Source organism: Lathamus discolor, chromosome 6 (genome assembly GCF_037157495.1).
Source record: "Lathamus discolor isolate bLatDis1 chromosome 6, bLatDis1.hap1, whole genome shotgun sequence".
NCBI classification, from domain to species: domain Eukaryota; kingdom Metazoa; phylum Chordata; class Aves; order Psittaciformes; family Psittacidae; genus Lathamus; species Lathamus discolor.
In genome coordinates this window covers 75,689,165-75,710,542 of record NC_088889.1, presented here as the reverse complement: position 1 = coordinate 75,710,542, position 21,378 = coordinate 75,689,165, and the positions used below count along the sequence as shown (strand labels likewise).

General features: G+C 40.9%; 1 long non-coding RNA gene across 2 annotated transcripts in view; it reads left to right on the top strand.

Moving 5' to 3' along the window:
- Positions 1-21,378, top strand: part of LOC136016506 (uncharacterized) — a 44,579-nt gene that overhangs the window by 1,574 nt on the left and 21,627 nt on the right. For both annotated transcript variants that reach the window (XR_010613615.1, XR_010613614.1), the window contains exon 2: positions 12,689-12,758. This is a non-coding gene — a long non-coding RNA (uncharacterized LOC136016506). The remainder of the gene's footprint in view (positions 1-12,688; positions 12,759-21,378) is intronic.

Below are 21,378 nucleotides of genomic sequence, written 5' to 3'. Positions count from 1 at the left end.
TGATTAAAGATGCTTACAGACTTATTTAGCAATATTTGTGTTTCACACAAACTAGGGTTTCAACTGAACATAGCTACATGTCTGTTTTTCACATTTATTCCCTAAGAACAAATCAAGCAGGCTTCGTCAAGTCATCCCAATGTCCATGCCTGGAACATGCATATTCTCCTTCAAAAACACTAAATAGTTGATGCTGCCCTTTCCTATGAAGTTTTCCAATTTTTAAATGTTTTGGGAGTAAAAGGTTGGTATAGAGAGTTCTACGGAAACTAATAATTAAACAAGAAAAAAGTACTCACCTATCAATTCAGTAGTGCACACAAAACTGACAGTAACTGGGGGAGAACAGATTTATAATGTGAATTCTAGCAAAGACTTTTTGATGTGAATGGTTCTGAAGGTGGGATGTCAGATAATTATGCCAAAGAAATTGTTATGACTTTTTTCCTCCTTCAGGTATACTGACTAACAGGAATATTTGCTGTATTAATCTCTTGGAATGGTTTCTATTCAGAAAGAACTATTTGTTTTCTGTTTTCCTGAAAATTCAAGACATCACTTTGCTACAGAGGGATTATGTTGACAAAGTTCAGGTTGCTTTTCCACCTTATTTTTTCCTTTTGAGTTAGCTAACACATTTAAATGCAGAAACATAAAAAGATTTGCTGTGATTTCTGGTGATAGTAACATGTAAATCATATTTCTATCTTATTTATAAGAATTGAAGTTACATAGTTATTGCAGAAATGCAGATTACCTCTTTACAGTGTGTAGAGAATATGGGGAAGCAAGAACGTTCTACAAGAAGTGTAAAGTCTCTTCACTGTCACAATGAAGTCAAGGTAATTCTGGTGATTTCAACTGCTGCATGCATTAAGGCATTGCCAATTAATTGATATAAAAGGGTATAGATGTGGTTCACCTTATGGAATACTTTCTAAGGTATTCCATAAGATAAGAATATGTTTTTTCCCGGGTTTCTAATATTCTGTAGTATCAGTGGCAAAGGTGTGTGAAAAGTTTGACATTAAACACAGTTGAGACTCATGTCTTGAAGGTATTTGTGCTTTCTAAAACAACATGGTCATACCAGCCAGTGGAAAGGAAGACATGTTTAAAGCAGCAAGTAACTACTTGAAAACAGTTTCTCCCATAAAATCACTCTACGGAAGTTGTCCAGCTCCACACAATATCTCTTGTCTTTTGAGCACCACCTTTCCTGTCTCGGGCATGAAAGTGTACAACACTTCCTCCTTAGTACTGAAAAGCTCAGCTAGAGCACTCAGCGTTCGCCTCCAAGAAAAACAGTGAACTCTATATTCCCTTTCTTGCAGTAGAAGTAAGCATAACACAATGACACGATATGAGCATTTTAATGTCCAAATTAATTCACAACTAAAAATACTTGTTGCCATTTATAACAAATATGTATTTCATTATGTCATTGTAAGCTGTGTGTTTGAGGGCGGGGTTGTTTATTTAATGAAATTACACCAAATTTTATTTTAGAAGTTATTCAGAAACTACAAATGCTTTTCAGTTCTAGTACAGGTTTTATAAAAAGAATTTGATGGTTCTAGAGATTTAAACAGTGGTTTCAGATTTGCTAATAAAGACAATTCATTATTTAAAACAAAATGTTCTGTAATTAACTTTAAATTAGCACAGGAATTATCAAATTCATCCATACAGTTTTGTGTGAGTTTTACACACCAAAGTCATATCAAATACAGGTGGAGTAGGAGTATAATCCTGGAGCAGCAGGAGTATAATCCTGGAGCAGCAGGAGTATAATCATCAGTGTACTTGTCTCAGATGTACCTGTAAAAATCTTGCATATGACACCTCAGTTATTTGATTTTTTTTTCAAGAAGCTTTGCATCAATTCTTTCCTCAAACATAGTAGAAAACAGAGGATTTATTCTGTGTCTTGTAGACCAACAAGTCTATGTATGAGTTGATAAGGAGAAGACACTGTTACACCGAACTGTTAAGAATATCTTGCTGTCACTGCTGCCTGTATATATAGCTTCAGATGAATATGGAATGTCACTGCTGGTAAAATGCAATAGTCAGTGCATCTAATTCACTATTTATCATATTATTGACTATTAACTTGCTACTGTTGTTTATAGAAAGATTGTCTTACAGTGCCTGTATTCTGCAAGTCTTCTAGTCTGTTTTTCTGATATATAAATATTTAGTAACTGTATACAAGAATCACACTAGCCTTCTGGGTAGAAAATTCATATACACCACTCAATAAGCCCATATTCTGTGTAAACTCTAGTGAAGAATTTAAACAAAAATGTTAGTGTACATTTTCAAGTAATATTTTTTCATGGACCTCATCTTCAGGCATTGTGGCGTTCATTTGGAACATCATTCTCAAGAAAGCACTTGAAGCCTGTATCTGCCAACACAAATAACTGAAGCACTTAGTTTAAAACAGCCAAATTTATGCTGTTTCAGAGATAAGCTTAGCACCTACTCAGATGAAGTGTATTGTACAGCTACACCTCTCTACAGAAATGCCATGTAAATGAATTATATTAAACATAAGAGTTTTTATATAGTTTTTGTTATTTATAGGCATAAGAATGTCTTAAAGCATTAATAATTATTATTATAAATTGTAAATTATAAAAAGCATTATAATAATAAAAATTAATAATTTAAGTTTTAAAGCTTAATGCTGCTTTATAACATGTTGGAAATACACCTTCATTGAAGCACTGAAGATAATATGTTTGTATACATAAAATCAACTTCTGCACAAGATTACAGATGAAGCATCTGAGAGGATTTCTGTAGATCTGTCTTTACCCTGGAGCGCTAGTAAACCACTTTTTTTTTCCTGTTCAGGTTGCGATTAGTACATAGGGTATGAGGTTTTTTGCTCAACATGAATGTTATTGAATAATTAACCTTTAAGAGGTTTAATTACACATTACTAGAATTCAGATGCTGAGAAAAGCATTTTACAATACTTATTCATTGCTCCAGGTATTTTTGTCAGAATGTAGTTCCAGTTTTCCCAGCATAGCTATGGAGTATCCATAGTCAACAAAGGAACAATTAACGCCAAAGCTCAAGAGAAGTTCAGATACAGGATATGACTGCAGAAACTGCTTGTTAGAAAATTTTGATCACATCCAAGCTAGAGGGAAAAGGAAGATATAGAGGAAACTTTCTAGTAACATTCTACTAATACTGTTTTCACTTATGAAGGAGATAAATCCCTGTTTCTTTGAGTAGGTCCTTAAGTAGGGGATATGTTAACTTTTGCAAATATCTATCATCTGTGTTCTTTCATCAGTTTAATCAGGTTATAGCCTCACAGATCTGGATTACCTGAAGAAAAATAAATGCAATTATTAGCCTCAGTTCCCAAAGCCAAGTGTCAGCTTCATATTTGATGGGAGATATTTAATTTCTTGGTAGAAGTCATTGAGTGAATTTCACAGTTTTGCCATGTACCTTGCAGGATTACAGAACAGTAGTACAGGTAGTTTACAATTGAGCGGGCTATTTTGAAACTAGGATGAATGCTATGGCTACTGTTAGTGTCATAGTCATTATTATATTCCAATACATTCCTTAAAGGTGTGAGATCAAAACAAGATGGAGATGGACAAAACATGCTGTGCAAGGTAAAAATGACTCCATTCTCCAAAGAGCTTTCTCCCAAGAGCTTTCTCCAAAGGTCTTTCAGAGTTATTTCAAGTAACTGAGGGGGAAGTGGATAAGCTGGTTTGTTGTTACAGTGTTATTTGGATCTGAATAAGCTTTTAACAGTCATGTTACAAAGGCTCTTACAGAATGGCAACGTAGTTAAAAAGGGGTGTTTCTTTCACAGACCAGCAACTCCTTAAGCTCAGTAAGAAACAGAGGGTAAGAATGTTCGTGTGAAGTGGCCCTGGATGGCTACTCTTAGAGGGAGGATGCTGGTCTAGATGGACTTTTAGCATAAACTACGCTACCAGTTCTTACTTCTATATGCCAAGGGAACGGAAAAAAGACAGCATTTATCAGCATCATAGCTAAGAACAAAACAAAACAAAAACCACAAAACCCTCCCACCTAATAACTGGTCAAAGGAGTAGGTTAAATAAGTATTTAAGCCATTATTAATTTGAAACAGCCATGTTGCAGAAACATTAGGCTGACCTTATCTCTGCCACAATTTTTTTGTATTCTCTAGAGAAACTTGCCATGATTTTAGTCCAGTGATTATACACTATACACTGGGGGACTCAATGTCTGGAAGCAGTGATCCCGCAAACAGCTTTAGCCTCCATTGCCAACTGTAGTCATGCTGACCTTATTGAATGAAGCTCACTGGAGGTCATCAGTGGCTTCTCATAAAAGAAAACAGTATTACACTTAGGGTCACAAGATAATTAAAACTCATTAATATTGGCTTTAGCTACATTAGATTGTACCACTAACAAACAGCACTTATATTAATTGTAAATTCAGTCTTGCACTAAACCTTGAATAGTCTGACACAAGAAATAGGTATTTATTAATGGCATTTAAATTCTGTGTTTTCATTTATGTTTGATGGTCGAATGTTTAATGATGCTAGAATTTAAAACCTAGGACCTATGTTTTTACTTTATCCAGATTAAAGAGCGAACAAACCAGCCAGCAAACTATGTTTTTTGAACTTTTTTATTTGAGCTATAAATGTTACTTGTTATGTCCTAAAAAAACAGAAACCAGGAGTATGGCTCAAGAAAAATGGTTCATTGCAATCTGCCAGCTGTACACGTAGTCTGGGTGTATCCAGTTCTGTCCGTTCTTTTCTTTAATCCTTGTAGTAGCTTCCCTTTTTGGGGGGGGCTATTTCTTCCTATGAGCTACCTGCATCCCCCTGTATCAGCCCATTTTCCTGCATTAGACTTTTTTCCCTGTTCTTCCTCTTGTGTATGTGCAGCCCCACCTTTTAACATGTGTGTATTCCATCCCTGCTGCCTCCTCATGCCTCTGTTCTCCTCATCTGCCTGTTCCTTTAAGCAAGAGGAAGCACGCCAGAGACTGCTGTTCTTTCATGTCTCAGGCATGGTCCTGAAGTTTTGCACAGATTGGAGGCTCGTGGGGATAAGATTGAGTTGGCAACAGGAGTCTACCTACCAGTAGGCTGCAGGATATGTTGCCTACTTCCTGTCCTTTTACTCAGCAGTTGGTGGGGCAAAAAGAAGTGAACAAAGATTAAAAAAAAAACAAAACAAAAGAGAGACTGTTTCTCTTTCCTCCAGGTATACCAAAAATAGGGAGAAAAAGGCACTTGATTCTTGCTACTGCAAAAAATTTGTCTTGGAACATAGCCTTGTGTAGGTGTAAGGTGTAGGTCTGCAGGTATTCCCAGGCATAAGGTAAATATAAATGTCCAGGTTGTTAAAACTGTTTTACTGATACATTACTTTATATGAAACACAAATCTTCTTCAAGTACTCCTTGCCAAAACAGTGATGACCCAAGCAGCAGCAGCAGAACAATGCAGCTGCTTAGAGTTTGGTGTATAACAAGATGATGGGGTCAGGTAGAGTTGTTGCTTCTCTGAGTGCTGAGGCATCTGGAAGAACACAAAAAGACCTAGACTAATGTGTGGATTTGGGCCAGTGGCTGTATGAGAAGCAATTGTTAGCTCTCTAAAGGCTGCTACAGTTAGCCAGGGAGACTTGGGAAGCTTTCAGGATATCCCTTTGGGAAATGTTTTTCTAGAGAGCTGATGATACATTCTGTGGTTTGGCAGAGGACTCCAGAATCTCTGGCATTCTTTTGCCAGTGGGGAAAAAAACACCCAGAACACTAAAAAAGAAATGATGGTGATGGTGACTATAGTCTGTCTTACTGCTATCCAGTAGAGAGGCTAGCAAGGAAAGAGTCTAATTTAACACCTTGCTGCCAGTTTAGCTGACCTAGAAACCTTCTGTCTTTTCCATAGAAATGTAGGAAAAAAACTTGCTGTAACTATTGAATATGTCTTTTCTTTCCTTGGGAGGCATCTTCTGCTCCAGGCCACATATACCACAGCACCACCAATGTTATTCTACTTGGCGATTTGTTCATGTCATGAATATCAAAAAAGAGCTGATGGTCAGTTCACACTTTAGAATGATTACTCATTTTGTTTACCAGTGTAATGTGTTTAAACTGCAGACACGTGGGAACTAAGTGTGGGTTATTAGTAGCCCACAGTTGGTGAAAGATCCTGAACTCTTTGTCAATTGCTTCTCTTGGCCTTCAAGAACAAGGATTTCTGAACTCCCCAGTAGTGCATCAAGCCTTTGAAGGGAGAGTGCTTGCAGTGGGGATGTTTGATACTAATTTTGGAACATTGGCAGCCAGCTCTTTGCTTCTAATTAAATGAGAGAGAATTTCTTACACAGAGAGAGGTAGTTGATTTAATTTTGTCAGAATGCCCAGAGCATTGAACAGGGCCTGATCATTGAACAACATCCTTAGTGCAGATTGAAAGAATTAATACAATGAATTTACCACCACCACGGGAAAAGTTCTGGGATTTTGTTTATGCAGTTTGAAACTGATGAATATACAAACCCATATGTATGGTACTCTTGCCTTTTCCATGATGCAAGTTCAATTTCTCATGTAGAGCTCAGGCCTGAGAGGCCTTATGAGCACTTGCTTCGGTACATGGGAGATGGAGGCTCTCTTCATTCCTTTTTGGAGACTGGAGAGTCTGTGAGCTGTTGTCCCAGGTGGTAACCGAGGCCTTTTCCTGACGGATGCAGGTATCTCAGTGCTCATTTGATTTTGTTCTAGAGCATTTTGAAATATAATGAAAGCTTGGCAAAAGAACAATTTTAAATGTAAAAATAGCAAAATGTGCGGAGGCTGCTGTTCATTTTGTAAGTCAAAGCTTGTGACTAAAGAATGCTGCTTAGCAACAGAGGGGGGAATCTGAAGGTGATCACATCATTTTGCACTCACTGAAAATTAATTATTCATGTTCATCCTACCCTTTAAGCACCATCCTTTTCATGTCCCTGTTTTTGGGACTGTGTGACTGGCTTAGTCGTGTAACCCAGTTTTGTTATCATACGCACGCTGATGCAGCTGTGATTCAGCTGCACAGCCCTAGCTCAGGCTTCTTCAGTTCTCTGTACTACTATGCTCTACGTACTGATCTGTATGGAATAGGACAGACAAAAAGGTGTCCTAGGAAGGATGCCAGGATGTTACAGGCTGCAGTTTCTGTAAAGGGTTGTTGTATTAAGCACACACTTCTGTCTCAACAGCACTATTCACCATCCATCCTTCCTGTTAACTCCTCCTCTGCAACTTCTCATCTCTAGTTCACCAACAGTTTGGCTTCATATGTTTGTGTGGTTTTTGTGGGTTTTTTTTTTGTCCCTGCAAGGAGTTTAGGGATGCTTTTATTCCTCAGTTTGATTTAGGAATATTTTATAAATATCACTAATGAAATATTCTCAGATTGTAGCATTTGGGAAGCTGTAAAGTTCCTATTTGATTCACCTGCCACTGCCATCATTCAGCATGCACAGGGTGGAAGCGTAAATACTGTATTATAAACTGGTGAGTAGTGTTAGATTTATGTATCTGCCACCAGATGAAATCTTGCCTTAAAAATGATCAGAAGTCTTTGACAGGGTGTTTGTACTCCTCACTGGCTGAATGTCAACTTTTAAAATGTACATTTGACACAGTGTAGCATGGGAGTTACTTAGAAAAGTTACATTTTGCTTTGATTCTTCTTGGTCCTAAAGCAAAGCTCCTTCAAGTAGGGGTACTGGTTTGCTCTGCCTGAGGAGCCAAGAAAGTTCAGCATGAATTAGCCAAGATACTGATTAGGAGTAGAACAGCAGATTATAGGAAGCTTTTTTGGTACAGACTATTGCCATATATTGGTCATACTTCTTACTTGATAAAAGTATGTTTAAAGACTTGAGTTTTCAAAGCCTAGAAGTTACTATCTCCCTTGTTGTTCTGGTCTCCGTATGGATGTGTGGGTTTTTCCCCTACCTCCACCTGGCTGGAGGCAGGGCCCCTCTAATAGTCATCACAACGTTGAACACTTAAGTCATGTTGAAAGGGATTATTCTTCATTATCACAGGAGCTGGAGTAAAATTAGCTCTTCCACTCCATCTGGGAACCTGCTCACCAGAAACTAAAGCTGCAGCTCTCATGGGATGATGAGTTTTGGCCCTTGCTCCCCTCTTCAATTCACTCACCCATTCCTCAAAAGCTGAAGTAGGTTTTCCATCCCACTTTGTCATGTCTTCTCCATGATCCCGCAGGTAAAATCATAGGGTGGCCTGTGGGGTATACCTCCTGTATCTTCTCTCTCGAAGAATAGGATGCCTTCTGTTAATAGCTGAGACATTTGTTGGTACACGTGAGGAGCTGGATAAATCAGATAGATCGTCCCTCAATTGTTTGAGATCCTGGGACAGTTTTTCTACAGCTGAGATGATGGAAGGGGTGAGATTGTCTTCGAACTCTCAGAGTTTATGAATCGTTTCATCCACTGTTAGTGGTACTATGTCATTCCAGGTTACTGTTGCCAATGAATGGGCATATGATGATGGTGCATTCCATGTTAGTTTTCGCCACATGGGGCACGTACATTCGACTTCATCTGGGTCTATGGTTATGTCCCTGTTATTTGGCTTGATGTGATAGATCATCTCTACGATGTGATAGATCATGTCTGCGATCGCTGATTCCCTCAGAGACTGGACGCCTTTGTCTAAAGTAGTCCACTTGGCCAAATGACTCATAACATTGTCCTTGTATGGAAACTTTTCTTTCACAGCTGCCAAGAGCCGCCTCCAAAGACTGAGGAACCTTTTCTCTCTTGCAATTGCTTTGTCAATTCCCCCTTCTCTAGCACGTGATCCCAGCTGCTTGGCTTCCCTACCTTCTAGTTCATGACCATCGGCCCCATTGTCCCAGCATCGGAGCAACCAGGTGATGATGTGCTCCCCTGGTTGACGGGTAAAATCTTTTTGCATATTCTGTAGCTCGGTTGAGGTCCGAGGTTGAGAAGTCACCTCTTCTTCTTCTTCGTCATGTGATGATGACTCCTGATCAAATGCTGGACCGGGTGGTGAATACATTGTTTCTTCATCTTGATTCACCCTTCTTGCCTCTTTTTTGCTTTTTCTCTTGCTTACGGGGGCAACCGATATTGGTATGAATTGGTCCTCTGGTTTAGCTGCAGTGATTATCACTGTGGTTTGAGTAGTGACTGTACTTGTCACTGGGGATGGTGTAGCTGCTGTGCTTGGAGCTGAGGTAGCTGCGCTGTCTGTTGCAGTCGAAGTTTGAGTAGCTGCTGTGCTTGGAGCTGGGGTAGCTGTGCTGACTGTTGCTTTGCCCTCAGATGCAGAGACATTTTTTTCCTTTTGAAGGTGCTGGATAGTGTTGAACAAGGCCCTGTAAGCATAGGCCAAGCCCCAGCACGTTGCCATGATTTGTCCGTCTCTGGTATGGCCAGACTGACCACACACCTCATTTAAGTGTTTTACTAATTCTTCCGGATTTTGCTCTTGTTTGGTGGTGAAATTCCAAAGTACTGGAGGAGCCCACTGACCTAGATACTTGCCCATACTATCCCACACGCCCTGCCACTCATGGCTGTCCAGCCTTGGGGAATATCTCTTGGTCCTCCTATATCGTTGTTTAACCCCAGACCTGATTCTGCTTAACTCTTGAAATCAGACAAAATGGTTGTGGGCAAAACACACTCTGTATGTGTGCCAACATGGTGATCCCCATCACAATCAGCAAACAGGTCTCAACAGTATTAAAAGTCCGTTCAAGAACTTCAAAACTCTCAAATGATGCTGTAAATGGTCTGAGAGGGCATCTGGGAGGGTAAAAGAATGTCTCCTTCACAGGTTGACCACCCGAGAAGGAGAAAAAAGATGTGTAATTGCTAAGCACCTTTATTATATACCTCCCAAAGTATGAAGGTGATGACCACACTGGGAACATAAGCCAGATCAGTTTCATGATCAATGATTCTATTGTATTACAAGTCATTATCATGAAGTACAATGAGACAAGAACCTTACCCAAGCCCCACACTTGAAAAACACTACCACAGCAAATACCGGCTCTAAGTAAGGTACAATATACTGAGACTGTGAGATCAAGAGGAACAACTTTGAGAGCCAGTAAATCAGCATTGTGATTAGTGACTATTAATCTAAAACAATGAATGCTTATCACAAATACGATTAGACACACTCTGGTCAGATCTGTCATTATCTCAACCCCTTGTGCCCCACGCTGGGCGCCAAAAAGAACTGTCGTGGTTTAGAGAAAGTCAGCCACACAGCTCGTTCACTCACTCCCCCCCTTTTTTTTTTCTCCCTCTTTCTTTCCTCCCCGCCCCGCTCCAGGAGGGATAGGGAGGAGAATCAAGAGAATGTAACTCCCACAGTTTGAGATAAGAACAGCCCAGTAACTAAGGTATAACACAAATCACTACTGCTACCACCAGTGATAATAATGATAAAAGAAAATAACAAGAGAAAAGAACACAATACCACTTGCTGAACGAGTTCGACCCCCCCAAAGAGAGCCCGTGCCCTTCCGGGTAACTCCCAGTTACCTCCCTGGGCATGACGTGCTGTGGTAAGGAATACCTCTTTGGCTAGCTTGGGTCAGGTGTTCTGTCTCTGCTTCCTCCTGGCCTCCCTTCATCCCCGACAGAGCATGAGACTCACAAAGTCCTTGGCCAGAATAAACATTACTTAACAACAATTAAAAACAGTTGGTGTTATCAGCTCTGTTCCCAGGCTGGACGTCAAAACGCAGCGCTGCAGCAGCTACTAAGAAGGAGAAAAACAGCTACTGGTGAACCCAGGACAATGCTTCAGTGGCATATAAATCCATGTAAATGAGCAGAAAGGGTAATCCTTTTAATAAAGATAGTAGAAAAGTGTTTATGAATATGTAAATAGGCACTAATGAAGGTAAGGAATGTTAGAAATTTCTGAAGGAGTGCACTGTAAAACACATATATATATTGTTTTATTTTGTTAAGACTCATCATAACCTCACATAGCAGAGACAGTGAGTGTCTGCTTCACAGAGTTGCCAAAGAGTGCAGTTAGGAAGAAGTGCAATCTGTACATCTATTATAGAATCCTAGACTGGTTTGGATTGGATGGGAGCTTAAAGCTCATCCGGTTCCAACCCCCTGCCAAGGGCAGGTACACCTTCCACTAGACCAGGTTACTCAGTATCTGCTCCATGATTCCATTTTATGAGATTCAGGAAGAAAAGTAGAGTTATGGAAGTTGATGATGACTTTATAATCAATGTACATATGAATAGCCTGCTGCAAAGGACCAGAGATCTGACTTGCCTGATACTATTTCTCTGACACTGGACAGAGAAGTGGATGCACAGGGAAGACAGATGGTGTATTCCCAGGCTCCGCCAATATATACCTGGCACACTTTCTGAACTGCCTGTGGTGTGGAGATACAGACAAGTATTATACAGTGTTGTGAGCTATTCATGATCAAATGTTGGTTCCAGGGATTTAAAAAAGCCCAAGTTCTTCTTTTGGGAATTGTGCATGCTCATGTTAAGAATTTTGGACTTCTTTGGCATAGCAGAGATTGGGAACTAAGGTTGTTTTCTAGTTATAAAAACTGGGATAGTCTTGATAAGCAAGTAGTCTGATATATGAGTATGTTGCAGAGTGATATTACTTGATGCAACTAATGGGTACAGCAAGTCCCAGCATATACTTTGTTAGGAAACTATTTAGATATTTGAATGCTATTTTAATATAAATGAATTAATTTTTGGTATCTTTGGGAAATCCTTCAGTGTTAGCAAGAATTTTATGCTCTCCCCATGTTAACAGATAGCTTGAATAGATAACAGATACCTTCTGAGACCTCATTTGGAGTACTGTGTACAGTTCTGGTGTACTCAACATAAAAAGGACATGTAACTGCTGGAACAAGTCCAGAGCAGGGCCACGAGGATGATCAGGGGACTGGAGCACCTCCTGTATGAAGACAGGCTGAGAAAGTTGGGGCTGTTCAGCCTGGAGAAGAGAAGGCTGCGTGGAGACCTCATAGCAGCCTTCCAGTATCTGAAGGGGGCCTATAGGGATGCTGGGGAGGGACTCTTCATCAGGGACTGTAGTGACAGGACAAGGGGTAATGGGTTAAAACTTAAACAGAGGAAGTTTAGGTTAGATGAAGGAAGTTCTTTACTGTGAGGGTGGTGAGGCACTGCAACGGGTTGCCCAAGGAAGCTGCGAATGCTCCATCCCTGGCAGTGTTCAAGGCCAGGTTAGACAGAACCTTGGGTGACATGGTTTAGTGTGAGGTGTCCTGCCAATGGCAGGGGGGTTGCAACTAGATGATCTTAAGGTCCTTTCCAACCCTCACTATTCTATGATTCTATGAAAGGCAGAACACAATTTATGAACATGGTTACAGAAGTTTAACCTTTACAAGCAATGAAAAAGGCCTGGGAAATACTAATTCTTCTTTGGTCAATTACTTTTATAATGCATTCTCATAAAATGGAATAGAGATAGAATCTAAGCTGCTGATTTGTAAATAATTAAATATCTAATTTAGCGTTTACCTTATTTCCTAATCTCTTTTACTGGCATTTATTTTGTTCTTTTTTTTTTTTTTTTTTTTTTTACAGTTGGTATGAAGTAGTCTGCTGCATGCAGTATTTGCCTGCATTTGAATAAAGACTTCTGACTCCTAAAAAGGTACATTGTAAGAACTGCCAAATAATTGCATAATAGATAGCTAGTGCAGTAAGCATAGGTTTTTGCGTGTTCTCAAATGCAAGGAGATACAGGCAAAGTGTTAATGTAAGAAGAGGGGATAGGACACAGGTTTCCTCTGCTGAAGAGTCTCCCCTTTCTCCTCCTCTTTCCTGGGTTGCATAAACTTTTCTTTTCCCCAGTTCCTCATCTTCCTTGCCTGAATTTGATTACAGAGTTCTCATTTGTATAGCAGTCTATTTTATACAGTGCTTATAAGACGTCTAGATCCTCCATTTGGCATCTACACACATTTGAAAAAAACCCACATCACATAGCTGCTAATTTGAGCTTCAAATTGATGTTAAGATGCAATTAGTTGAGAATGAGGCATTATGTATCAAAATCCCCATGTCAGCTTTGAAAGTTAAGCTTATGATGAAATAAGACATTTCGAAATTGAAGTGATGGCTGCATTTTCTCTTCCTCTCTAGGCCAAACATGTGTTCATAATCCTTTCTACTTAGTCAGTATTTCTTAACACACACTAGCAAATTAAGTCCACACGAACCTTTTAGATAAATAGAAACAGATCATAAGTGATTTGGCCCTGATCCTGCTTTGGAATCTCCTGGTTTAAGCAGCATAACCTTAACAATAAGGGTCAAGCTAATTATGGTTGCTTAGAAATACAGATTTTCTAGGTCTGAGCTGGGGCCTGCCTGCCAGCCTGAACTGAGTGATCTGGACTGCTTGAAACCTACTTTTTGAACACAGACTGGAACTGAAAATGTCTGCTAGGAAAGCAGTAACTTCTTGGTTCTTAACTCCATGCTGCCACTCAGTCCCCAGCTTTCCTCTCTGCAGGGTAGTTAAAGACAACGCAGATGGTAAGATGAAGCTGGCTTCTAGAAAGGTTTTATTGGTGAGTCAGCAGCATTGGATAGGTGTCATATTGAGTCCCAAAGCTGTAGTGGAGATGGCAGAACATTTCTGCATGTGGCTGAACCTGGCTTAGGGTGAATTGGTGCATCAGTCCTAGGAATCAAGGGAAACTTAGAATCATAGAATAGTTAGGGTTGGAAAGGACCTTAAGATCATCTAGTTCCAACCCTCCTCCCATGGGCAGGGACACCTCACACTAAACCACCTCACCCAAGGCTTCGTCCAGCCTGGCCTTGAACACTGCCAGGGATGGAGCACTCACAACCTCCCTAGGCAACCCATTCCCGTGCCTCACCACCCTCACAGTGAAGAGCTTCTTCCTTATATCCAATCTAAACTTCCCCTGTTTAAGTTTTAATCCGTTACCCCTTGTACTGTCACTGCAGTCCCTAGTGAAGAGTCCTCCCCAGCATCCCTATAGGCCTCCTTCAGATACTGGAAGGCTGCTATGAGGTCTCCATTCAGCCTTCTCTTCTCCAGGCTGAACAGACCCAACTTTCTCAGCCTGTCTTCATAAGGGAGGTGCTCCAGTCCCCTGATCATCCTCGTGGCCCTTCTCTGGACTTGTTCCAACAGTTCCATGTCCTTTTTATGTTGAGGACACCAGAACTGCACACAGTACTCCAGGTGAGGTCTCACAAGAGCAGAGTAGAGGGGCAGGATCACCTCCTTCGACCTGTTGGTCACGCTCCTTTTGATGCAGCCCAGGATACGGTTGGCTTTCTGGGCTGTGAGCGCACACTGAGGCTGGCTCATGTTCATTTCCTCATTGACCAGCACCCCCAAGTCCTTCTCTGCAGGGCTGCTCTGAATCTCTTCTCTGCCCAACCTGTAGCTGTGCCTGGGATTGCTCCGACCCAGGTGTAGGATCTTGCACTTGTCATGGTTGAACTTCATGAGGTTGGCATCAGCCCACCTCACAAGCGTGTCAAGGTCCCTCTGGATGGCATCCCTTCCCTCCAGCATATCAACCGGACCACACAGCTTGGTGTCATCGGCAAACTTGCTGAGGGCGCACTCAATCCCACTGTCCATGTCAGCGATGAAGATGTTAAACAAGACCGGTCCAAACACCGATCTCTGAGGGACACCACTCGTTACCGGTCTCCAGCCGGACATCGAGCCATTGACCACAACTCTTTGTGTGTGGCCATTCAGCCAGTTCTTTATCCACCGAGTGGTCCATCCATCAAATTTATGTCTCTCCAATTTAGAGACAAGGATGTTGTGTGGGACAGTGTTGAACACTTTGCACAAGTCCAGGTAGATGACATCAACTGCTCTACCCCTGTCCATCAGTTCCGTAACCCCATCATAGGATGCCACCAAATTGGTCAGGCAGGATTTCCCCTTAGTGAAGCCATGTTGGCTGTCACCAAGCACCTTGTTGTTTTTCATGTGCCTTAGCATGCCTTCCAGGAGAATGTGCTCCAAGATTTTGCCAGGCACAGAGGTGAGACTGACTGCTCTGTAATTCCCCGGGTCATCCATTTTCCCCTTCTTGAAAATGGGGGTTATATTTCCCTTTTTCCAGTCGTCGGGAACTTTACCTGACTGCCATGATTTTTTCAAATGTGATGGCCACTGGCTTAGCAACTTCATTCGCCAGCTCCTTCAGGACCCACGGATGGATTCCATTAGGTCCCATGGACTTGTGCACATTCAGATTTTTAAGATGGTCTTGAACCAGATCCTCTCCTACAGTGGGCCCAAGGTCTTCGTTCTCACAGTCCCTGCATCTGCCTTCCAAGACTTGGGTGGTGCGGTCAGAGCCTTTGCCAGTGAAGACTGAAGCAAAGAAGTCATTCAGAACCTCAGCCTTCTCCAAATCCTGTGTAGCCAGTTCTCCCGAGAGCTTCCTCAGGGGGCCTATGATGTCCCTAGTCTGTTTTTTATTTGCTACGTACCTTTAGAATCCCTTCCTGTTAACATCCCTGCCCAAGTTTAATTCTAACTGGGCCTTAGCCTTCCTACCCTGGTCCCTAGCTTCCCGGACAACATCCCTGTACTCTACCCAGGCCACCTGTCCTTGCTTCCACTTTTTATAAGCCTCTTTTTTCATTTGAATTTTCCTCAGCAGCTCCTTATCCATCCAAGGAGGTCTCCTGGCCCTCCTGCTGCACTTCCTTCTAGTTGGGATGCCGCACTCCTGAGCTTGTAGCAGGTGATCCTTGAATACCAACCAACAGTCTTGGGCCCCCCTGCCCTCCAGGGCTATATCCCATGGAACCTTACTAAGCAGGTTCCTGAAGAGGCCAAAGTCTGCTCTTTTGAAGTCCAGGGCAGTGAGCTTGCTGCACACTCTTCTCACTGTTCTGGGGATCTCAAATTTGACCCTCTCATGATCGCTGCATTCAAGGCTGCCCTTGAGTGTCACATTCCCAAGGAGCCCTTCCCTGTTGGTGAGCACAAGGTCAAGCATGGCACCTCTCCTTGTCGGCTCCTCTATTACTTGCAGAAGGAAGTTGTCTTCCACACAGTCGAGGAACCTCCTGGATTGCTTGTGCCGTGCAGTGCCATCGTTCCAACAGATGTCAGGGTGGTTGAAGTCCCCCATGAGAACCAGGGCCTGCAAGCGTGAGGCTTTTCCTATCTGTCTGTAGAGTGCTTTGTCCGCAGGTTCCTTTTGATCAGGCGGTCTGTAACAGATCCCCACAGTAATGTCTCCCATCGCTGTTCTCCCTTTAACCCTGACCCACAAACTCTCTGTTGACTGCTCACCTGTCCCCAGACAGAGTTCCATACTCTCCAGCCTATCCCTAACATAAAGGGCAACTCCCCCTCCCCGTCTGCCGGGCCTGTCTTTTCTAAAGAGCCTGTAACCTTCCATTCCAACACTCCAGTCATAGGAGCCATCCCACCATGTTTCTGTGATGCCAGTGTATGCTACTCAGAGTGTCACTAGACGCTTACTGAAATTAGGACTTTTACCTTAAACTGGTAATAACAGCATCTCAGAAGAGCAACAGCATATGGAGGGATGCAAAAGATAAAACTTTCAAAGTATAAATGGATCTATGAGTCAGTGGCTAGTTTCAATTTCACACTTCATCATAGACCTTCTGTGTCACCTTGGGCACATCCCTTTGGTTTTTCTGTGTCCCTGTGTATGAGATAAAGTAAATACATCACCAAGTACATGACAGAATTAGGCTCTTCATTTCCTAATTTATCAAGCAGGCACGGTACTTTCCTCATACGGTCTGTTTGGTATTTCACTAGAGGTTGTATTCTTTCTGCCACAACTGAGGTCAAGTTAGATGAGTTCTACTGATGTCCATAGTCATTAAAAAAGACAATTCCTATATTAATATAAGAAATCACCAGCAAGCCTGTGAGCAAGCCTACCCTGTTACCTGCAGTAATTTTACTTATCTCTGGACTTTGCATGCTACTTTTTACCTTACCTATTTATTAGTGCAGAGGCCAAGATGCAGAGGAGCCATGTATACTTCTACATCAGAAGAAACAAAGCAAAATATAACATGAGCAAAACAGGAGGGATTTTTTTATCCTCTTTCAGCGAAAGAGTTAAAAAATAGTTGAGAAATGAATTACTGTATCTGTTTAAGTATTTTAAGACCTTTTCTTCTGAGATAGAATTTGTGGTTCAGTTCCTAGTTTAACCTGTTTTTACTTAAGGTGAATAAGACACCTTAAGAAAACATCTGATGGCAGTATTCCCTGATTGACTCAGAGTAGTTAAAAGCTTTTTTTTTTTTTCCCCCTTTTTTTGTATGGAAGGAACCTCATCTCCTATCTGGTTAGAATCTGTGACCCAATTTTAGGATTTGAACTTAGAACAATTTTTACAATCAGTAAACAAACACTCCAGAACCTCACTTATGTGCAGGATGCTTCATATGTGAAATATTGTACTGATCCTATAGTTGCAGTTGGATAAAAGCTGTTCACCTTCAGACAACGAAACCATTAAAAAACCCAACCCAAAGCCACCAAACATCACAACAAAAGCGAGGGGACAGCTCTGGCTTGCAGAGGCAGTCCCAGCTGACTGTTCTGGGAATGATCTTCAGAGTTACCTCATTATTTATTCTTGGTGCAGTCCACCAATTAAACAAACAGTTTTATATATAGAAACAGGGATGGGCTTAACCTACTTTTTGAGGGTCATTTTCAGAGACATGGGCTCTGAAGATGTGCAGGCTTATATTACCCAACACAGCAGATGCTCATGTCTGTGTGTGTGTTTGCACGTGCAAATGTGTACGTGTAATGTTACATGCTATTGGCAGAGTGGACAGTGACTGAAGGAAAGTCAGAGATTCCTGGTGGATATCAGTGAAATTCCTCTATCTGGGTAATAACGCATGTGTTATTTAAGCCACTAGAAATCTGTCAGGGATCCCAAAGAAGCTGATGAGGCTGAGAAAGAAAAAACCCCACCACAATTTAATATCAATGACACTTTGTGGAAAAATTCAGGTGACTTAGTATGTGATCACTCGGACCTTCTGTCAAGTAAATATTAAAGTGAAAATCTTAATTATGACTTCTGTCTGCTGGTGATGTGCAGTATAATGCTAATATTTAAGGAAAACCCTAATTTACTGTAAGAGTTATACAAACTATAACGCAGCAGATATATTGCTGCAATTCAAAGCTCAGTTGAGACATCTTCACTGTCTTATAGTGTGATGTTCCTCAAGCCTGAGACCAAAATGAAACTGAAGGACAGTATGTTTTTTGTATAAGCCTCTAGACAGTCAAGTACTGGACAAGGCTCCAGTGCAGCCAGTCTTGCAAAGAACTTGGTGGTGGTTGCACTCAGTTGCCATCATTGCAGCAAGAGTTAAGCAGCATACTTGAAGGCAAACAAGTGGACAAGAATAAAGACAGACATCATTAGGATAAGAAATAAAAGTAGAAAAATCAAGAGGAGAAATAGAAGGAAGATAAAAGTTAAATGGAAAATTTGAGAATGATACAAACACAGCATCATGAGAAAAATGTTACAAAAACTGTAAGATGTTGCTTATGGCAGTGTTGGATGATGGTGTGGGTCTATGGCACACAGACCTCTGCTGCAGTTGCGTATTCCTGGTGCCCTCGGGCCCTGTAACATTCCATTCACCCAGGAGGATGTTCAGTAGATGAAAGATAATGTGCATGTCCCACTGTGTGCTCTAATGGGAACAGAGTAGCTCTACACAAATAACTCAAATTAGAACTATGCTGCCTATTTTTAGGGGAGCTGAAATGCAGCAATGTCAAGCTCAGCATGATGTGCCAGTTTCATTGGGCAAACTCCTGGGCTTTCAATCCCTTGGAATATAATTTTGTGTGTGTTTGAAATGTGAACATTAGCATGTTTCTTTGGACAAGAAGTGATGATAGTCACTAAAGAGAGCTAGACCAGAGCTATTTCACTGCATCTACAGATGGCAGTTTGTTTCTCTGCTTGCTGATCCAATGATGTAATATTCCAGTGTATACGCTTTCTGAATTTGGGTTGATGGAATTTGTAGTCAGTGAACTATAGTTACAAAAAGAAGCTGCAGCGGGGTGGGGGGGAGAATAGTGATTTGAAAATAGAACTTTTATGAATTTATAGTACATGTGGGATAGATTCAGTAGTGATTTTGAAAAACCTACCTTCAAAAATTATAAATTTACTCTGTGACATTCTTAAAAATCCTCCAGTAAGGCCCCTGCCTAAAATCCCTTCATCCAGAGTCACAGCTGTGGCTGCTAGCTGAATAGTTTCTGAAACTGTTTTTAGTCCTCCTTGGATCTTGCTCATGGTAAACCATGAGCTTACCATCTCACAGAGAGAATTATGTGTGGTTTTATTTGGAGTCTCCATAAAAAGACTATTGTAATCTGCTGAACAAAAAAGCATGTGAGGAAGGTGGCCCTTAACAATGGGAAGTCAGTTACAAAGATTTTTTTGCCACCTGACCACTATCTTTTTATAAGCAGAAAGAAAGAATAAAAATGAGAATGGTCTAAGTGCCATTCTGACAGCTGAGGAGGCAGCTGGGAGTTCAAGGCTGCGTTGAGGAATAGTAATTCCAGTTTAGAAACAAGGTGACTTTTTAAATAACTACGGTCTATTGCTCTTGGATAAAGTTGGAGGAAAAAAGAAGTCAGGCTGAGTGACAGAGGGCCCTGCAAACAAAACCTTTGTTTTTACTTACAGAGGGAAGCTGTCATGAGCAGAACTATGGTAAAATGTAAGCTAAGAAAACAGTATCTACTTAACCCAGATTTAATATTCCTAGCAAGGCTGCTTTATAGCAGTAGTGGATTCGGGTAATTTTACCATGCTCTAGAAAATCACACTAAAATTGGTACGTATGTAGGCCCATTTTGATCTATGGCAGCAATGTCTTCTCTTTAGACAACAAATCTCCACAGCAGTGTAGTAGCCCTAGTTACCCTTACTAAGTTCAGTAAGACTAAAGAATTCGTCTCTTAGCTAAGTATTGGCTAGCTGCGCAACTGAACATTTCTTCCCTGGTTTCAACACTGTGTAGCTGAGAATATTCCTTCTTTTAATATATTGCAGAGAGGCTTTTAAATACAGATCAACACTCAAGTAAAAAAATGGCCAGGCTATTCCTATTGAGAAGGCTGAGAGAGGAACCCTTCCCCTTTTGTACTCAAAAGAAAGAATGGCACTGAAGCTTTAAGACATTTGACTATTTCCCTGTATAACCTTATCAAAACACTTGGTCAGTCATGTACATTCTCTGGCCTTTTACAATAGAGTAAGTTTTTTTTCCCCCAGAACCTACTGTCTGATTCCAAGAATAAAATACAAGGGAAGAAAATAGTGCTGAAGTGTTTGTTTCCTCTAGGAGCCTCCAGTTCCCTCTCATTTAGTACTAGTTTTTCTGACCCTTCTTTTATATATATGTGTATATATATATACACACACATACACATATATGCATATATATGCACACACATACACACACACACATAATGTTAGCTGCATCAGTTTAGTGAGGAAAAAAGCTAAGTGTTTTTATTGAGTTATTATGATACTGGTTCCCCTAAAGAGCATTAGGAGAAGCTGAAGTTAAAGAAATGAACAGTTTTAAATGTCAGCGTTTCATCAGCTGAAGCCAAAGAGAGGACAGTAGCTCTGAGTTACCCCTCAGCTACACTTTGGATTACATTTCACCGTGACTTTGTCTAATCACACTTTTAGGGGCTGGCAGGAAGGTTTAAAGGTTCTTTTTCTGTTACCAGATACTTTGAGTCTTTGCCATCATTCTATACCACACAAATCAGGCAGTCTTTCAAATTCATCCATTAGGACTTGAATCCTGATTTAACACTAAGATAAAAAGCAACTCTAGATTACAAGAGGTGTGTCCAATAACTACCCAGTAGTAGCCTCACCAAACTTGCTGTTAATCACAGTTAAGTCATTTTTAGTTGGTAAACATCAAGACTGGGTGTTTCACTCGTCCCCCTCATCCGGTAGATGAAGGAGATTATTTCTCATGGTTTGAAGCTGAACTCAGAATAAACTGGAAGTAAGAAGAATATAAGTAAGAAATATTATTGACAGTTATGTCTTATTCTTGACTAGCTTGCTAGCCAACTGTGGAACAGGATGTTAGGAATATTATTTGAGAGGGTAAGTTTTGGCAAAAAATATATATAGAAAAAAAGAGACAGACTTCGGGGAAAAAAAAGTGTA